The sequence below is a fragment of the Doryrhamphus excisus genome, linkage group LG6 (genome assembly GCF_037039965.1).
Source record: "Doryrhamphus excisus strain RoL-2023G ecotype Guam linkage group LG6, RoL_Dexc_Guam_v1.1, whole genome shotgun sequence".
Taxonomy (NCBI): domain Eukaryota; kingdom Metazoa; phylum Chordata; class Actinopteri; order Syngnathiformes; family Syngnathidae; genus Doryrhamphus; species Doryrhamphus excisus.
Genome location: NC_136362.1, coordinates 22,434,166 through 22,451,626, shown reverse-complemented (window position 1 = coordinate 22,451,626; position 17,461 = coordinate 22,434,166). Strand labels below are relative to the sequence as shown.

General features: G+C 47.2%; 4 non-coding genes across 4 annotated transcripts; 2 read left to right on the top strand and 2 right to left on the bottom strand.

Moving 5' to 3' along the window:
- The first annotated feature begins 5,879 nt into the window (after positions 1–5,879).
- Positions 5,880–5,952, top strand: trnav-cac (transfer RNA valine (anticodon CAC)). The gene has a single exon. It is a non-coding gene; the product is annotated as a tRNA-Val (tRNA).
- Positions 5,953–8,583: 2,631 nt separating this feature from the next.
- On the top strand, positions 8,584–8,656 carry trnak-cuu (transfer RNA lysine (anticodon CUU)). Its single transcript has one exon. It is a non-coding gene; the product is annotated as a tRNA-Lys (tRNA).
- A 4,333-nt stretch (positions 8,657–12,989) lies between these two features.
- On the bottom strand, positions 12,990–13,062 carry trnav-uac (transfer RNA valine (anticodon UAC)). Its single transcript has one exon. It is a non-coding gene; the product is annotated as a tRNA-Val (tRNA).
- Positions 13,063–13,699: 637 nt separating this feature from the next.
- On the bottom strand, positions 13,700–13,772 carry trnav-cac (transfer RNA valine (anticodon CAC)). The gene has a single exon. It is a non-coding gene; the product is annotated as a tRNA-Val (tRNA).
- Between the last annotated feature and the right edge of the window lie 3,689 nt (positions 13,773–17,461).

Genomic DNA, 17,461 nt, shown 5'->3' with positions numbered 1-17,461 from the left:
GAGCGACTGCAAACAGATAAAAGCGTGATAAACAGGAGGGAAATGTTAGAATAAAATGTAGATACAGGTATTATTTTGTTTGTTATCACCCTTATATCCATTTGCTTAGATAATAGAGAGAGTGTTTGAATGTGCTGAAGAAGGAATGTTCCCATGACCCTGATCAGAGACCCCCCAGTGACCCCCAGGTCCTGGAAGTGCCTGGATGCACCAATAGTGACTCTGCAGATGCTCATGTTAATCCCGCAAGAATGTGTCAAGATAAGAACTCATAAAACATTACAAGTAATTGCTCTCACATACACACACACACATAGACAAACAAATACAGCTCGTGCAACTGTCTTCTCCCCCTCCCCTTAGAGTTGCACGACCATGTAGTAGGGACCCCCGAAAGAGAATAAAAGGAGAGGAGTGTGAACTGCATATTCAGAGTGGAGCGGCATGACACTGGGTATGTGGTTTCACTCTCCTCACTGCGAGAAACTTTGAATATTGTTGTCTGTCTCTTCTGTATTTCTGTATTTAAGTGTTTTTACAAGTGTCACAGGAGTTTGAACCTGACATCGACAAATACCCCAAACCAGGGGAATTACCTCAAATGGTAAAGTGCTTGCTTAGCATACGAGATGCAGCAGAATCGATACCCGCATTCCCCAAGGAATCCTTTGTATGTTGTAAAAGAGATGTGGGATTGCAAATGAGTCCAGGATCTATCCATCAGCGTCAGACAAATACCCCAAACCTAATCCTGGACGCGTTCTCTCGACCAGTGTCTTGTCATGTAATAGTGAAGAAACCGAGTCTGTAAATTATTGTTCCCAAATAGCGCTTCAAGATGACCCCAACCATTCCACCGAGGCCGAAGACAAATCCTCTCTCTAGTAAAAACTATCCAAATGTCAATTCCCTGACCGGGAAGCGAAACCAGGCCGCGGCAGTGAGAGCACCGAAATCTAGCCACTAGACCACCAGTTATTTTGTAAAAGGGGGAATAGAAAGCCCATGTTTCCACCCAGTTTTAAACAGGGGGCCTTATGCGTGTGAGACAAACGGGATAACCACTAATCTATGGAAACCCGGAGTGGAGGAGGGGGGTTATAAGAGTACTGGCGAAACTCAGAAAGCAGTGGCCAAACAATGAAACATGATGATGTGTCCAAAGTGGGGGCAGATTGACAATTGTCCAAATGGACCAAGATCTCTCCTTTGTAGGGAGAATTGTAGTTCACATGAGATGTTCCAGAAATAATGGGCTTTTCTTCAACAAAATGTTTTTGAATCAGAAGTCTTGTTGTGTTGAAGAAATTCCCATCCTTTCTAATGTCATGTGTAGTACACATGTGACATGTACTACAATGCTCCCTACAAAGGCAAAACCCTTGTGATTTTGGACATTTGGGCTAACAAAACAGACCACATTAGCAGGACAAAAGAGGTTGTCTTGACATTTCAATGAAATTGTCTATGTGTTGGGGAAGAGATCCGACCCCCACTGGAGGAGTTCAAGGTACCTTGGCGTCTTGTTCTTGGCATCTAACATGACAGTTTACCAGTTGATCTACGTTGGATGCTCCACTGGTCCGCCACAGTGATGTGGGAGCTGAACCCAAAGGCAGAGCTCTGGTCCGATGGTCCTGAGCTTTGAGTCACCACGGAAAGGATAAGATTGTGGGTAAAAGCAGCTGAAATTACTTTGTTTTGCTTTGTTTTGTGGTGCGGCTGGACTTTCTGTTAGACATGGGGGGGGGGCTGTGTCACCCGCGAGGAAATTGGACAAAAGCCACTGCAGAAATTTCATGTCAGTGTGAAGAATGTAGAAAGGAGCCATGCAAAAAGGGAAACAATCTCGAGTTATATTACACCTATTTGCTATTATGAGCCATGCATTCATGTACTCTTAGACTATTCTTAAACCAAAGGAGTGCATCAGATCAGATCAAGATTTCTTTCCTGTGGAAAATTGTGCAACAACCAGTGGCCCCTGAGCAAAAGGAGCCTTAATCTGGTGCTTTAGACCACTCATCCACACAACCTAAAACGGTGCCCTGATCAGGAAAAAACAGTGACCTTGTGATGTTCGCTGACAATGGAGGACACTGAAAAGGAGCCGCACAAAGCAGGGTATCTGCACTGTTTACGTGTCCGTTGACCAGGTTGCAGATGGATTGTCTTTGTCCTTTTGAAAATCCACATTTTAACGCCCCATTATTGAAAGACATAACGACCATCAGGAGGAGTGAGGTTTATTGTGAGGACCTTTAGAACTTCAGTCCAACGCTCTCCCAAGTGGCCTATTTTAGCTGCGATGGTGGGTTCTGCTTTTTCAGTCAGGGCCTAAAGTGGGGGAAGGGTGAAGCTGTATCTGTGCCATGTACTGCCGTCTTTGCCGACATGGCCTCGGTACTGTGGACGACGAGTTCGCCTACAGGTGGGAGGTTGACCATCTGGCGACTCTATCTCCAGTCAAAACCTATCCAAATGTCAATTCCCTGACCGAACATCGAACCCAGGCCGCAGCTGTGAAAGCGGCGAATCCTAGCCACTAGACCACCAGGGACTGCTTTAGGTCTGCACTCAGAAAGGCATAGTGGCATTCTCAGCCACAACCGCAATGAGACGCCGTAAAGAGTAAAGTTGTTGTCCTGGTTTGCAAAGCCTCCATTGTTATGCCAGAAGGTGCCAGTCACATCCAAAACAAAGGGTTCCATGGTGTAATGGTTAGCACTCTGGACTCTGAATCCAGTTTAGGGTGATACCTATGGCTGTATTTGGCCTAGATATCGGGATTGGGGCCCGGATTAGTATTCGCCACTTGGGAACATTTCATCAAAAAAACAACGGAGTTTATAGAGAGTGCGGGCATTGATCCCACTACCTCTCACATGCTAAGCGAGCCCTCTATCATTTGAGCTAATTACCCTGCTGATGCAGTATTGGCAGAGAAGGTCCAGTCTCACAACTATTTTCCTTTGCTGGAGTACGTCAAAGCGACACAGTCTCTGCCTTTCAGAGTGCAGCCATGATGCAGTCCCTGGTTGTCTAGTGGCTGGGACTTGGTGCTCTCACCACCGCGGATGTTGTTCGATTCCCGGTCAGGGAACTGACATTTGGTTAGGATTTGTTTTAGTCCTCGGTCGAACAGTTTGGGTCATCTTTAAGCGCTGTCTGTGAACTGCTGTCACTGCACATAAAAACAATTCCAAGTCCGCCAATTGAATCCCGGTCTACCTGGTCAACGGACGCGTAAACAGTGCAGGTACCCTCCTTTGTGCGGCTCCATTTCAGTGTCCTCCGTTGTCAGCGAACCTCACAAGGTCACAGTTTTTTCCTGATCAGGGCACCGTTTTGGGTTGTGTGGATAAGTGATCTAAAGCACCAGATTAAGGCTTCTTTCGCTCAGGAGCCACTGGTTGAAATCCCACAGCTGTCATTTTCCTGGTCAGGTCCATTATCCACGACTGGAATGATTTGGTAGCAAAGGACTGTCAGATTGTACAACACAGCTGAGCACTTGGAGAAGAAGATGAATAAGAGGTCTTGTTCTCCCGGACTGGTTGTTGCAACCGCAACCCTGCTCAAGGTTCAACGTGACATACAAAACAGGAACTCCCCGTCTGGGAATAGAACCGCGTAATCTTCCATGTGACAGGCGGAGATACTGGCCACTATACTAACAAGGACTGCTGCTGAGTTGATGTAGTGTCGATTGGCCAAAGCGGAATTCAGAACAGGCTTGTGGCCCATGACCGTTTTTATGGTAGCTGGAGACTTCAACCAGTGAAATCCTTCCCATTTTCTGTAGCTCTTATCCTCATTAACGGACTGTATTCCCCACCCGTTACCGGCATGGGGACATTCCAACCCAAGATGACAACACACTGGACATGACACAGGCACAGCTTCACCTTGCCCCCACTTTTACCCACGACTGAAAAAGCAGAACACCACCTTAGAAGCTGAAATACTCACTTAGGAGAACGTTAGACTGAAGTTCTAAAGGTCCCTGGTTCAAGCCCGGTTTTCAGAACAATCCCTGTTTATGTTGTGACTTGGCAAATAGTTTGAAAAGGCTTATTGGCTGGCTGAAAGGACCTTAACTTCATTCTGGACTTCATGACCCGACCTCCGTGGTCATGAAGTCCTTTGAGCGCCTTGTGCTCTCTCACCTCAAAGTCATCACCGACCCTCTCCTAGACCCCCTGCAGTTTGCCTACAGAGCCAACAGGTCTGTAGACGATGCAGTCAACTTGGCCCTCCACTACACCCTTCAGCACCTGGACTCCGCAGGAACCTACGCTAGGATCTTGTTCGTGGACTTCAGCTCTGCATTCAACACCATCCTCCCATCTCTGCTCCAGGAGAAGCTCTCCCAGCTGAGCGTGCCTGACTGCACCTGCAGGTGGATTACAGACTTCCTGTCTGACAGGAAACAGTGTGTGAAGCTGGGGAAACACTTCTCCGATACAAGAACCATCAGCACCGGATCCCCCCAGGGCTGCGTTCTTTCTCCTCTGCTCTTCTCCCTGTACACGAACAGTTGTACCTCCAGTCACCAGTCTGTCAAGCTCCTGAAGTTTGCGGACTACACCACCCTCATCGGACTCATCTCTGACGGTGACGAGTCCGCCTACAGGTGGGAGGTTGACCATCTGGCGACTTGGTGCAACCTGAACAACCTGGAGCTCAACGCCCTAAAAACAGTGGAGATGGTTGTGGACAACTGGAAGAAATTAGCCTCTCCTGTCCCCATCACCCTCTGTGACTCTACAATTGACATTGTGGAGTCCTCCCGCTTCCTGGGTACCATCATCTCCCAGGACCTCAAGTGGGAGCCGAACATCAGCTCCCTCATCAAGAAGGCTCAGCAGAGGTTGTACTTCCTATGGCAGCTGAAGAAATTCAGCCTGCCAAAGACAATGATGGTGCACTTCTACACCTCCATCATTGAGTCCATCCTCACCTCCTCCATCACCATCTGGTACGCTGCTGCCACTGCTAAGGACAAAGGCAGGCTGCAGCGTGTCATTCGGTCTGCAGAGAAGGTGATTGGCTGCAATCTCCCGTCCCTCCAGGATCTGTACGCCTCCAGGACCCTGAGGCGAACAGAAAGGATTGTGGCCAATCCCTCTCACCCCGGACATAGACTCTTCGAGACGCTCCCCTCTGGCAGGAGGCTGCGGTCCATCAGGACCAAAACCTCACGCCACAAGAACAGTTTCTTCCCGTCTGCTGTCAGCCTCATCAAAAAGGCCCGGAACCCCACCTGACACTCTTCACACCCCACCTCTGCCTCATCCTGCCACTTTGACACTTTCATTATATGCGTTACATTAACGCTCAGTTTGGACTCTTGGGAAAAACAATCAGACTGCACTTCCAGAATAACAAACAAAAACAGATTTATACTGTTATTCTGTATATTTTGTATTTCATATTTTGTATTTTTCATTCTTTTTTAATAGATGTGTATGCACCTACTATACCAAAACAAATTCCTAGTATGTGTTTGATCATACATGGCAATAAACCTTTTCTGATTCTGATTCAAAAGGCCAGACATCCAGCCATCCAGACAAGGTTAGAGGAGGTTACAAGCCTATTTACAAACCATTGACTCCAAGGGCACAAGTTGAGTCCACCGAGATATCAAAGTGACCCCGAGGGTGGCTAAGGTGTTTCTTTCAAGCTGCAATTATGATGTCTTGTTTTGTTGAAGAAAAGCCCTCTATTTCTGGAACAATTTTCCCTACAAAGGAGAAACCTTTGTCCATTTGGACAATTGTCAATCTGCCCCCACTTTGGACACATCGTCGTGTTTCATTGTTTGGCAACTGCTTTGTGACTTCACCAGTCCCCTTAAAAGCCCCTTTCTTCAGGTTTCCATAGTGTAGTGGTTATCACATTTGCCTCACACACAAAAGGTCCCCAGTTTGAAACTGGGTGGAAACATGGCCTTTCAAGACCTCCTTTTACAAAAAAAATCAAGATGACAAATAGGAACAAGGATATGTTCTTGATGTCTGAAGGTGTGTACACGAGCATCCATCCCCAGTTTGGACACACAATCCATATTTCCCGGATGACTGATGGGCTGGGAATACATAACAGGTCGGTGTTGGAGGACCTGATGGACCGCGAGGGTTCATAACATAAAAGAAAAATAAGAAGGCCCACAACCCCTAAGACATTTAAAAACCATTAAGAGAACCTTCAAACGGATCCTGAAGGGTCAGGATGGCCGAGCGGTCGAAGGCGCTGCATTCAGGTTGCAGTCTGTACTGAGGGGTGGGTTCAAATCCTCCTATTGACAGTGCGGGGCCGCAAGTCTTTCCAGTTCCAGTTAAAATCCTGGCTCCTCATGTAGCTTCCATAAAGTACCAAAGCGTTGTCCTTGTATTTTGAGGGCTAAAGGAGGCCTTTGCAAGTGGACCTCAGACCTGGTCACCTGAACAGGGACTTGAATCCGGGACACTCAAATCAAAATTTCATGTTCAGGACCAAATGGTCCTTTGAGCCGAATATCTTCCCAGGGACCTGCAAGATCCAGAGGGAGGCAGGGATGTTCTGTGCCTCCATTGTCGAGGCGGCTGTGGCCCAAAGGTGGTCCGGGCCTGTCGTGGCAATAATCCTAGAACCCATTGGTGGATACCATTGGTGAGGGATGTCATCAAGCTGAAGGAGTTCTATTGGGCCTTTTTGGCTCATAGGACTTCAGCTGACAGGAAACGACAGGTCAAGCGGTCCACGGCTTTGGCATTCGCTGAGGCAAAAACTCTGACATGGGAGGAGTTTGGAGAAGCCATGGAGAAGGAAGGTGCCAGTCACAACCAAAACAAAGGGTTCCATGGTGTAATGGTTAGCACTCTGGACTCTGAATCCAGTGGTCTAAGTTCAAGTCTTGGTGGAACCTACTTGCCCTGCAGCAATTGAATGTTTGGACCGAGTCTTCCTATAAGAGTATGATGACTTATTGACTTACTCTACAAATCAGTGGTAACCGTGGATCAGGATGAGGTCCCCAAACGACGCCAATGTCTGTGACAGCTGATGTCAAGGATCAGCTGATCAGAAGATACTTGGTTTGTGTGCGGGGCCACAAGTCTTTCCAGTTCCAGTTAAAAGCCAGTCTCCTCATGTAGTTTCCATAGAGTACCAAGGGATTGTCCTGTTGCCCTCGTAGTTTGAGGGCAAAAAGGAGGTGTTTGCAAGTGGACCTCAGACCTGGTCACCTGAACAGGGACTTGAATCCCGGACACTCAGATCGAAAGTTTCATGTTCAGGTGACTGGCTCAACCTTTCTCTTGTCTGACAACAAACTCTTTTTGTCCAGAAGATATTTGGATTGTCCATGTGGGTAGTTTAAGACCTCAGTCCATCTTGGGGGTGGACATTTCGGGACCGGGGCCTCTTCATCCCTGCAAGGACAAGTACAGTATGCCAGAAGATTTTGTCTTCATTGAGTTGTCCTTAATTATCAAGGGCCTGGATAGCTCAGTTGGTAGAGCATCAGACTTTTAATCTGAGAGTCCATGGTTCAAGTCCCTGTTCAGGCGGTGAAGATAAGTATTAAATGTGAAACCAATCTCTTTTATCCACCTCCTGTGGTCAAGTCCAAAATGCTAGAAGACTTCTGCTTCCTCATCCTCAACACCGAGAAGGCCAAAGAGAAGCGACACAGTCTCTGCCTTTCTGAGTGCAGACCAAAAGCAGTCCCTGGTGGTCTAGTGGCTAGGATTCTGTGCGCTCACCGCTGTGGTCCGGGTTCGATTTCCGTTCAGGGAATTGACATTTGGATAGGTTTTGACTGGAGGTAGGATTTGTCTTCGGCCTCGGTGGAATGGTTGGGGTCACCTTGATGCGCTACTTGAGAACAATAAATCACGTACTGGGTTTCTTCACTATTCCATGATAAGAGACTAATCTAGAGAACGCGGCCAGGATTAGGTTTGGGGTATTTGTCTGACGCTGAGGGATAGATCCTGGACTCATTTCCGATCCCACATCTCTTTAACAAAATACAAAGGATTCCTTGGAGAATGCGGCTATCGACTCTGCTACTTCTCGCATGCTAAGCAAGCACTTTACCATTTGAGGTAATTCCCCTGGTTTGGGGTATTTGTCGGATGCTAAGGGGTGATCCAATCCCAACATCTCTTCTACAAAAGGCAAAGAACTCCTTGGAGACTGTGGGCATTGATCCCACAACAAGACAAGACAAGGTGCTAGAGGGGAGAATGCAGTTAGGACTGGGTTTAGGTTAGGACTGGGTTTAGTGTGATACCTATGGCTGTATTTGGCCTAGATATCGGGATTGGGGCCCGGATTAGTATTCGCTACTTGGGAACATTTCATCAAAAAAACAAAGGAGTTTATGGACAATGTGGGCATTGATCAAATGACAAATGACAAATGAACATAACGGGAGGGTTAAGATGACTACACTTCCAAAGTTCTCAGCTATGACTGAACCTCTCGCTCCTTTGTTCCCTGAGAAACTAGGTTGGCTGTGGAATTGATCAAACATCAAGAAGTCCACATCAATTTAAAAAAAATTAAAAAGTGATATCTTGGCCGAAAAAGGCCCGGTTAGCTCAGTCGGGAGAGCATGAGACTCTTAATCTCAGGGTTGTGGGTTCGAGCCCCACATTGGGCGGTTCAGCTCTTTTGATGATACATCTTAAAGATTTCTTTCCTGTGGAAAATTCTGCAACATGCGGAAAACATTTCATTTGAAGTACACAAAAACAAATCCCATTCTTGTATGACCACAAATGATAGAGAGCTCACTTCGCATGTGAGATGAAGTGGAATCGATGCCTGCATTCTCCAAATGGTATATTGTGCCTTTTTCTTGCCAAAAAAGCATTCTCAATCTCCTCAATAATTCTCAATAATTGCATTCTAATGATGTTTCATTAGATGTCTAATGACACCGAGAAGGCCAAAGAGAAGCGACACAGTCTCTGCCTTTCTGAGTGCAGACCAACAGCGGTCCCTGGTGGTCTAGTGGCTAGGATTCGGTGCTCTCACCGCTGTGGTCCGGGTTCGATTTACGTTCAGTTACTTACAGTTAAAGTGGCACATGGATCCACTAGACCAAGTACGCCTTCAGAATCTGTTGAGACAAAAGAAAAACACATGAAAGGGAAATTAACATTGAACTATAGGCCCGAAAGAAGTTTGAGGCCTAGGCCTATTACATCTTATCAAGGCTGGTGGCTTCTGTGTAATCATGTCCGAGGCTCCTCCAGGGATCCCCTCTGTGACTGGCCTCCCGACAGTCTGACTCATGGCCAGCTCCTCTGCCTCGGTCAAACGTGGTGGGGGTGGTCCTCCGCCAGTTTTGCGGGCATCTGCCCGCTTTCTGTTGGCTGAGTAGAAGTTAGATGTTGCTTTTCATATGTCTGATTTAACTGTATACAGGCGAGGACATTTATGTGTGTGAAAGCAATATTATGTTGGAGATAATGCACACTGAAACAGCCACTGAATGATATTTAGTGGTAAACATGATTAAAAAGAGGCACCCTGACTGTTATGCTGAGGGCTTACCTGTTTGAACAATGTTTTTATATTTCATCTTCAGCTGCTTCCACGTTCTTTTTTCGCCGGTGGGATTACATCTAAGTGACATAAATTGTAGCTGTAACACCATTCTACTTGTTTGCATCTGTAGCCTAATATTATTGTGATTGCATAAATGTATATAATAAATTTAAACTTACGCATTGACTCGAGCAGTAATCTTCTCCCACGCCGACTTGCGTTCTTTCGCTGCTGCAGCCGTATTGCTTTTCTTTTTAAAAACGCTTTCAAATTCGCCGTATGACCGCATTAATATATCCAGTTCCAGAGGACTGAAATATGACGATCTTTTCGTCATATTTATCACTTATCACTCGTTGCCATGGTGAATCGAGGGAGCGGGACTCCATTGATGAGGGCTTTTTAAAGTCGTGGTGCACGCGCTTAACTCAGAGTGAACAAACTCTGTGTTGATTGAACCAAATGAAATCACCTGTTCTGAAACCCGTAACTCAGAGTTTCCTGTCTCAGAGTAGATCAACTCAGAGTTCAGGGTTAGACTCAGAGTTGCCCAGGAAGGCAACATCAATCAAAACAAAACAAGAAATTATGTTTAGGGCAGAAAAAGGCCTGATTAGCTCAGTCAGTAGAGCATTAGACTCTTAATCTCAGTGTCGTTTGTTCAAGCCCCACATTGGGGCTTTTATTGATACATTTTGAAGGTGATTATTCATTATATTGTTTTAGTTTATTATACTCATCTCACAGTTTGGCTTGATACACCCACATGTCCGCATAGAGACAACACTTGGTGGAACACATCAGATTGATTACTTTATCATAACCCGTTTACTGGCTTAGTTACACACAGATATGGAACAAAGAGATACGCACCCCCATGAGTTCCGGGATGGGGGAGACATCTCTTGCAGTTTGCTTTCAGGTCAGAAGGTCACCAGTGGCATCCACCTACAGGAGGATTTGGTGGTCGGTCTCCAACTGGACAACATCTGCCACAGACCAGGGCGGTGGCAACTTCTGATTGGCCGGCCGATGCCGCATCTGCACAATCTGAAATATGTCAAAACAACCTGGCAGGAAGAGAAGGGGCTTTTTTCAGATAAGCTGGTCCAAGACTCGCTTAAAAAGGTTGGCCGACAGAGACTGTGATAATTAATCTCAAGTCCATCATTTATTGATGTTTTATTCGTATTTCTGTCGTCAGTTGATTCAGGATGAGAGCAGTTCACAGATAGCGCTGAAATTTGACCCTAACCATTCGACCAAGGACCAAGACAAATCCTATCTCCAGTCAAAACCTATTTTAATGTCAATTCCATGACCGGGAATCACACCCGGGCCGCGGTGGTGAGCGCACCAAGTCCTAGCCACTAGACCAGGAGGGACTGCGTTCTGGTGGCACTCTGAAAGGCAGAGACTGTGTTGCTTTGACGTACTCCAGCAAAGGAACCAAAATAGTTATAAGACTGGACCTTCTCTGCCAACACTGCAACAGCAGGGAGTTAGCTCAAATGGTAGAGCGCTTGCTTAGCATGTGAGAGGTAGCGGGATCAATGCCTGCATTCTCCATAGTCTCTTCTGTTTTTTGTGATTAAATGTTCCAAGTACCGAACACTAATCTGGGCCCCAATCCCGATATCTAGGCCAAATACAGCCATAGGTATCACCCTAAACCCAATCATAACCTAAACCCAGTCCTAACTGCATTCTCCTGTCTAGCACCTTGTCTTGTCTTGTTGTCTCCTAGGAGTTATTTGCCTTTTGTAGAATAGATGTTGGGATTGGATCTACCCCTTAGCATTCGACAAATACTCCAAACCCGGGGAATTGCCTCAAATGGTAAAGTGCTTGCTTAGCATGCGAGAAGTAGCAGAATCGATACCCGCATTCTCCAAGGAATCCTTTGTATTTTGTAAAAGAGATGTTGGGATTGGAAATGAGTCCAGGATCAATCCCTCAGCGTCAGACAAATACCCCAAACCTAATCCTGGCCGTGTTCTGAGACCAGTCTCTTGTCATGTAATAGTGAAGAATCCCAGTCCGTGATTTATTGTTCTCAAGTAGCGCTTCAAGGTGACCCCAACCATTCCAACGAGGCCGAAGACAAATCCTATCTCCAGGAAAAACCAATCCAGCCGCAGCGGTGAGAGCACCGAATCCCAGCCGCTAGACCACCAGGGACTGCTTTTGGTCTGCACTCAGAAAGGCAGAGAGTGTGTCGCTTCTCTTTGGCCTTCTCGGTGTTGAGGGAGCAGAAGTCTTCTGGCATTCTGGACTTGACCACAGGAGGAGGATAAAAGAGATTGGTTTCACATTTAATACTTCTCCTCACCGCCTGAACAAGGACTTGAACCCTGGACCCACAGATTAAAAGACTGATGCTCTACGAACTGAGCTACCCAGATACGTAATCAACGAGGACAACTCAATGAAGACAAAATCTTCTGGCATACTGTAGTCCCGAAATGTCCACCTCCAAGGCCGAATTACACCATTACACCATGGAACCCTGTGTTTTGGATGACTGGCACCTTCTGGCATAACAATGGAGGCATTGCAAACCAGGACACCAACTTTACTCTTTGATGAGCGCAAAGTATTTTGGGGTACAATCCAAGGGTCTTGTGCTCTCATGGAAATGGCTGTCCTTTTCCAAGGAGTTGAGATGAAGTGTATTCAAATAGACAAACTGCATTGGCCACTCATTCAGAATTTCTCCGTTTGCCAATTTCAGACTGCGTGACAAAGACTCAAGTCCAACTCCATCGACAGGGAAGGTGAGGTCCTTCAGAAAAGACAGTATTGCCATTCTTTCCTGGCAGACATAACCTAAGCAAATGGCTTGTCTTTCGAGATGGACTTGAATCAGCGACCTAAGGATGCCAGCTAGAACCACTAGAGTCCTCCGCTCTTCCAACTGAGCTATCGAAGGTCTTGTTGTTTTGGGGCGAGTGAGTACAGCCGGGCGTTCGACGACGTCTCATTGAGGTTGCAGACTCGAACACGAAGTTCTCAGCGATGACTGAACGTCTCGCTCCTTCTGTTTCCTGAGAAACTCGGTCAGCTGTGGAATTGATCAAACATCAGGATGGCCACATCAATTTTCTACCACAGAAAAAGGCCCGATTAGCTCAGTCGGTAGCGCATGAGACTCATAAGCTCATGATTGTGGGTTCGAGCCCCACATTTGGTGATTCATCACTTTTATTGATACATCTGGAAGATATCTTTCCTGTTGAAAATTGTTCAACATGCCGAAAACATTTCATTCCAAATACACAAAAACAAGTCTTCTGACCAAAGGCCTGGGGGTTCAGTTTGTAGGGCATCAGACTTTTAATCTGAGGGTCAAGAGTTCAAGTCCCTTCAAAGATCAAGCACATGTCCTTGTTCCTATTTGTCACCTTGATTTTTTTGTAAAAGGCAGACTTGAAAGGCCATGTTTCCACCCAGTTTCGAACTGGGGACCTTTTGCGTGTAAGGCAAACGTGATAACCACTACACTATGGAAACCTGAAGGATGGGGCTTTTGAGGGGACTGAGCTCAATTTTTATTCCACATCTTAAAAATGTTACAAAAACAGGAACGGGCAAATAGAGAGATGCTGATGCATGCTTTTATTTCCAGTCGTATGGACTATTGCAATGCCCTGCTTTTTGGTCTTCCTAAAAGAAACATCACAAGTCTACAACTTTTACAGAACAACTTTTGCTGCACGTGTGCTGACGAGGAACAGAAGGCAGGCGCATATTACACCGCTTCTAAAATCACTGCATTGGCTCCCTGTATGTTTCAGCATCCATTTGAAGGTTCTCTTAATGGTTTTTATATGTCTTAGGGGTTGTGGGCCTTCTTATTTTTCTTAATGGTATATATCTTTCTTTCTTATCTCTTAAAGGTTTTTAAATTCTTAGGGCTTGTGGGCCTTATCTTTCTGAATTTCTTTTACGTTATGAACCATCGCGGTTCCTCAGGTCCTCCAACACCGGCCTGTTATGTATTCCCAGCCCATCAGTCATCCGGGAAATATGGATTGTGTGTCCAAATTGGGGATGGATGCATTGTGTACACACCTTCAGACATCAAACACATATCCTTGTGCCGATTTGTCACCTTGATTTTTTTGTAAAAGCAGGACTTCAAAGACCATGTTTCCACCCAGTTTCAAACTGGGGACCTTTTGCGTGTGAGGCAAACATGATAACCACTACACTATGGAAACCAGAAGGGCGGGTCTTTTAAGGGGACTGGCAAAGTCACAAAGCAGTTAAGATTAAGATTAAGATATGCTTTTATTCGTCCCTCAGTGGGGAAATTTGTATTGCACAGCAGCAAGAGTACAGAGTCAGTTAAGCAGTACAAGATACACAATATAGAAAAATAAACAATATAAACAACCCAAGTATTAACAAAAATCAACAGTTTTGCCCAGAGTTATATACAATACAGTATGTAGATAATATGAGACGAGATGAGATATATGACCAGTCTATACACTGAGATCTTGTTAGAGAGTTAATATGAGGCATTATGGAAATACTTCCCATAGAACTTAGTACGTATATTGCATTTAGAGCCCTTAATATTGCACATGGAGGTTGATCAGATATTGCACAGTGAATGGGGTCTGGAGTAACTATACTGACTATAAAAGCAAGTATTACACAGATGTACATAGCAGTGTAGAAGTCTATTGGGAGCGGTGCTGGTTGTACAGCCTGACAGCTGCAGGAAGAAAAGACCTGCGATATCGCTCCTTCAGACACTTGGGGTGAAGCAGTCTATCGCTGAAGGAGCTCTCAAGTGCTGTCAAAGTGTCCTGCAGGGGGTGGGAGTCGTTCTCCAACATGGATGATAGCTTAGCCAACATCCTCCTCTCTCCCACCACCTCCAACGGGTCAAGAGGGCAACCCAGTACAGAGCTGGCCTTCCTGATGATCTTATCCAGTCTCTTCCTATCCGCAGCCGAAATGCTGCTGCCCCAGCAGCCCACTCCCTGGAAAATGGCTGAAGCCACAACAGAGTCATAGAACGTCTTGAGGAGTGCCCCTTGCACTCCAAAAGACCTCAGTCTCTTGAGCAGATAAAGTGGATGCGCCTGCGGAAATCCACCACCAGCTCTCTGGTTTTCCCCGTGTTGATCTGGAGGCAGTTCCGCTGGCACCAATCCACAAAGTCCTGTGTCAGTCCTCTGTACTCCAAGTCGTCCCCATCTGTGATGAGGCCAACAATTGCAGAGTCGTCAGAGAACTTCTGCAGGTGGCAGGTTGGTGTGTTGTATGAGTCTGCCGTGTAGAGGGTGAAAGCCCCCCGTACTGCAGACAACCGTGTCAGACACACAGTCCCGTGTCCTCACATACTGTGGACGGTTGGTGAGGTTGTCCAGTATCCACGATGTGAGGTGCAGGTCCACCCCGTGTGCTCCAGCTTGTCCCTCAGAAGTGCTGGCTGGATGGTGTTGAACGCACTGGAAAAATCTAAGAACATGATTCTCACCGTGCTCCCAGGTTTCTCCAGGTTAGAGAGCGCTCTGTCCTGGAGGAAGATGACGGCGTCGTCCACCCCAGTGCCAGGTTGATGGGCGAACTGGAGCGGATCCATCGAAGGACCCACCAGGGGGCGGAGATGGTCAAGGATCAGCCGCTCCGGGGTCTTCATCAGGTGTGATGTAAGTGCCACCGGCCTGTAGCTGCTGAGGTCCTTGGGGTGCGGCGTCTTGGGGACAGGAACCACGCAGGATGTCTTCCACAGCTGTGGCACCCTCCCCAGCTTCAGGCTCAGGTTGAAGATGTGCTCAACAATCCCGCACAGCTCGTCCGCGCAGGACTTCAGGAGCCTGGAGCTGATGCCGTCTGGTCCCGCCGCCTTCCTCGCCTTGGTTTTCTGGAACTGGTTTCTCACCTGGGATGTTGTGAGAGTCAGATCGTTAGCCCACGCCTGGTCCCCAGCAGCCTGGGAGTCGGGCCCCTTGTGGCCAGAGATAGTTTTCAGGCCTCTCCAGACTCCTCTGACGTTGTTCTGCTGCAGCTGTTCCTCCATCTTTTTCCTGTAGCAGTCCTTCCCCTCCCTGATTTTCCTCCTCAGCTCCTTCTGCACAGCCTTCAGCTCTTCCCTATTTCCTGACTTAAAGACCCTCTTCTTCTCCTTTAGGAGAGCCTTTATGTCCGGATTAATCCACGGTTTGTTGTTGGAAAAACACCGTACAGTCCTGGTGGGTACAGTGTTTTCCACACAGAAGTTTATGTAGTCTGTGATGCAGTCAGTGAGACTGTCTATATCGTCCCCATGAGGATGGCAGAGTTCCTCCCACACTGTTGTATTGAAACAGTCCTTCAGAGCCTCGTCGGCTTCATCAGACCATCTCTTCACTGTGCGGGACACAGCTGGCAGCCCGCGTACCAGAGGTTTGTACACAGGCTGGAGATGAACCAGGTTGTGGTCTGATCTTCCCAGGGGAGGAAGTGCTGTTGAAGTGTATGCCTCCTTGGTGTTGGCATAACACAAGTCCAGTGTTTTATTGTCTCTGGTGCAGCAGGTGACATACTGGGTGAAGGTGGGCAGGGTGGAGGATGGAGAAATGTGGTTGAAATCACCTGAGAGAAGAAGGAGAGCCTGCGGATGTTGTGTCTGTAGCCGGCCCACGGCAGAGTGGATGACGTCACAGGCCGCGTCGGCGTTAGCAGAGGGGGGAATGTATGCCGCTATCGCGATAACGTGCGAGAATTCCCGCGGCAGATCGTACGGTCTCATGCTAACGGCTAATAGTTCAATGTCTTTGCAGCAGAGTTGCTCTTTAATAGTGATGTGCCCAGAGTTACACCATCTATCATTCACAAACACTGCCAGCCCGCCTCCTTTCCTCTTACCGCTCTCATTTGTCCTGTCCGCCCGCAGTAGTGTGAATCCGTGTAGTGTAGCGATCGTGTCTGGGGTCCGTGTATCCAGCCACGTTTCCGTAAACAACATGACGCTACACTCCCGGAACTGCCTCTGATGCCGGGTCAGCGCCGCTAGCTCGTCCATCTTATGGGGGAGAGATCTTACGTTCCCCATGATGATGGACGGGAGAACTGGTCTGTATCTCCTCCTCTTGTCGCGGCATTGGGCTCCGGCACGGCTTCCCCGTCTTCTCCTCTTTACCTCCCGGGGAACCTCGACCCTCTTGTGGGGCAGCGCCGCTGTGTTGCAGAGCGCCAACAGCTGGTCCCTACTGTAAACAATAGAGTTTCGGCGTGCAGTCGAAAACATTGTCGAAAAATTATATGAGAAATGCCAGCTCAACACTATCACTATGGTGGACAGTTGAACTGAGCATTTACGAAGCAGTTCCTTTAAGAAAAACCTAGAAAAAGAATGAAAAAGACAGAATAAAGAAGAAAAGAACTCAACGAAGAGCGAGAACTGCTGGAGCAGGCTGCCACCAGAGTGGCGCCTCACTCATATGCCAAACAATTCAGTTGCCAAACAATGGAACACGACGATGTGTCCAAAATGGGGGCAGATTGATTGAGTTGTCCTTATTTATCAAGGGCCTGGATAGCTCAGTTGGTAGAGCATCAGACTTTTAATCTGAGGGTCCAGAGTTGAAGTCCCTGTTCAGGCGGTGAGGAGAAGTATTAAATGTGAAACCAATCTCTTTTATCCTCCTCCTGTGGTCAAGTCCAAAATGCCAGAAAACTTCTGCTCCCTCATCCTCAACACCGAGAAGGCCAAAGAGAAACGACACAGTCTCTGCCTTTCTGAGTGCAGACCAAAAGCAGTCCCTGGTGGTCTAGTGGCTAGGATTCAGTGCTCTCACTGCTGTGGTCCGGGTTCGATTTCCGTTCAGGGAATTGACATTTGGATAGGTTTTGACTGGAGGTAGGATTTGTCTTCGGCCTCAGTGGAATGGTTGGGGGCACCTTGATGCGC